The following is a 2500-nucleotide window of genomic DNA, read 5'->3' on the forward strand; positions in this document are numbered from 1 at the left end:
ACTGTCTCCTCCGCCCCTTACTTTATGCCGCTCTGCACCGTTCTCTTTTGGCCCTCCCATGACCCTTGAAAATGCATTCAAAAGTCAGAATCTCTATGGTCTGGCCCAAGTTCCTTAAATGCCATATCCCCTCCGTGCCAAGCTCGGACTAAGTGCCAGGGACAGATCTGTGCTAATAAACCTAGCAAGCGGCCAGGCAGCAGAGCCTCACCTTCACTAGGTTGCACTGGCTTCGGCCAGCTCCAAATTGAAACTGTTAACAGTCTCCTGTTTGGAAGCATGCCTGGGCAGGGGCTGTCTCTATGCAAATCGAGTTGCAGAGGCCTCCTGGGAGCCAATTTCGGCAGGCCATTTTGACAGGCTCCAGAGGAATAAATGGCCGCACAAGTGGTCCGGTAGTTAGTCTAAGCCATATGGCAAAGATTTGGGTGGTGGGCCTTCTGGGCATGTGGCCCTAAGTCTCAGAGGACCGCAGAATGGGTCCCTTCTGCCCATATAGAGAGGTCTTGGCCGATCGGGGCCGAGAGGACAGTGGCCTCACCACCCTCTGACGGTTCTCCTGGGCGCCCTTCCTCTGCTCTCTGCTGTTGTGGCAGAAAGCTGTTCCTTCAGTCCCCTGGCTTGCACAGGGCAGCAAAAGACTGTACTTTCACTGTGTCGCAGGTAGGGGGCCTCTCCTGAATGCATCTGCCAAGGAAGGTCTAGAAGTGACACGAGAACCAGCACAAAAAAGGCTCGGCAGATAGCTTGCATGCCAGTTGCTCCATCCTCTGTATCCACATGGACCCCTCCCAATATCTGCTGTAAAGATGCAGGCAAGGAAAAGCGCAGGATGGGCTTCTTACAGACGGAGGCGATGCCAGGCGTCGATGGCTCTAGCGGCAACTAGTGTCAGGGTGGAAATATAATCGTGGCCCCCACCCCTAACAGTCAGAGAGTCCTGGATGGGAGTCTTCCCAATGTCTGCTTTATCGTCCATCCTATAATCAACATGCATGTTTACATCTTGTTTTGGGGACATTTCCGAGCAAATTGCAAAATTGCAGCTCAGTTCAAACCGAGACGTAGTCGGCAGGGTTCGAACCTGCGCGGGGAAACCCCAATGGATTTCAAGTCCATCGCCTTAACCACTCGGCCGCGACTATCCATGAGAGTGAAACTCTCACTCGAAAGATTGTGCTGTGCTTACACAGAAGAGTCCTTAGTCTCTACCGCCTTGCCTCTAGATCTTGTCCTGTACTTTCCACCCTTTTCTCTCATCATGCACCGTTCTTTCTCCTCACAAGTTTCTTTTAAATGTACATATACGTTTGAAATTGCAAAACGAAAACTGTCAAAACGTACCAGTTTCTCTGCGTTGTTCAAAAGGATGAAGCCGCTTTTACTCCTAGGATCTTGCTTGAATAGCTCAAGTGCGCCGCAGCCTCCTTTAGTAATTGTATTATACTGCTATTTTAAGATTGTTTTCCACACCAGAAAAGAGTAAATAATAAAAGCAAGCTCTGCACCGTAGTCGGCAGGATTTGAACCTGCGCGGGGAAACCCCAATGGATTTCTAGTCCATCGCCTTAACCACTCGGCCACGACTACTCCTGAGCAAACCTGTTTCTACTATAAACTTAACACTTTAGCCACACACAATGTCTCCTCCGCCCCTTACTTTATGCCGCTCTGCACCGTTCCCTTTTGGCCCTCCCCTGACCCTTGAAAATGCATTCAAAAGTCAGAATCTCTATGGTCTGGCCCAAGTTCCCTAAATGCCATATCCCCTCCCTGCCAAGCTCGGACTAAGTGCCAGGGACAGATCTGGGCTAATAAACCTAGCAAGCGGCCAGGCAGCAGAGCCTCACCTTCACTAGGTTGCACTGGCTTCTGCCAGCTCCAAATTGAAACTGTTAACAGTGTCCTGTTTGGAAGCATGCCTGGGCAGGGGCTGTCTCTATGCAAATCGAGTTGCAGATGCCTCCTGGGAGCCAATTTCGGCAAGCCATTTTGACAGGCTCCAGAGGAATAAATGGCCGCACGAGTGGTCCGGTAGTTAGTCTAAGCCATATGGCAAAGATTTGGGTGGTGGGCCTTCTGGGCATGTGGCCCTAAGCCTCAGAGGACCGCAGAATGGGTCCCTTCTGCCCAAATAGAGAGGTCTTGGCCGATCGGGGCCGAGAGGACAGGGGCCTCACCACCCTCTGACGGTCCTCCTGGGCGCCCTTCCTCTGCTCTCTGCTGTTGTGGCAGAAAGCTGTGCCTTCAGTCCCCTGGCTTGCACAGGGCAGCAAAAGACTGTACTTTCACTGGGTCGCAGGTAGGGGGCCTCTCCTGAATGCATCTGCCAAGGAAGGTCTAGAAGTGACACGAGAACCCTTGTGCTGACACACAAAAAAGGCTCGGCAGATAGCTTGCGTGCCAGTTGCTCCATCCTCTGTATCCACATGGACCCCTCCCAATATCTGCTGTAAAGATGCAGGCAAGGAAAAGCGCAGGATGGGCTTCTTACAGACGG

General features: G+C 52.0%; 2 non-coding genes across 2 annotated transcripts; both read right to left on the bottom strand.

The window, feature by feature from the left end:
* Positions 1 to 1063: 1063 nt before the first annotated feature.
* On the bottom strand, positions 1064 to 1145 carry TRNAS-UGA (transfer RNA serine (anticodon UGA)). Its single transcript has one exon. It is a non-coding gene; the product is annotated as a tRNA-Ser (tRNA).
* A 363-nt stretch (positions 1146 to 1508) lies between these two features.
* On the bottom strand, positions 1509 to 1590 carry TRNAS-AGA (transfer RNA serine (anticodon AGA)). The gene has a single exon. It is a non-coding gene; the product is annotated as a tRNA-Ser (tRNA).
* Positions 1591 to 2500: the final 910 nt, after the last annotated feature.

This window comes from Ambystoma mexicanum, chromosome 3q (genome assembly GCF_040938575.1).
Source record: "Ambystoma mexicanum isolate Mex_15411 chromosome 3q, UKY_AmexF1_1, whole genome shotgun sequence".
Taxonomy (NCBI): Eukaryota; Metazoa; Chordata; class Amphibia; order Caudata; family Ambystomatidae; genus Ambystoma; species Ambystoma mexicanum.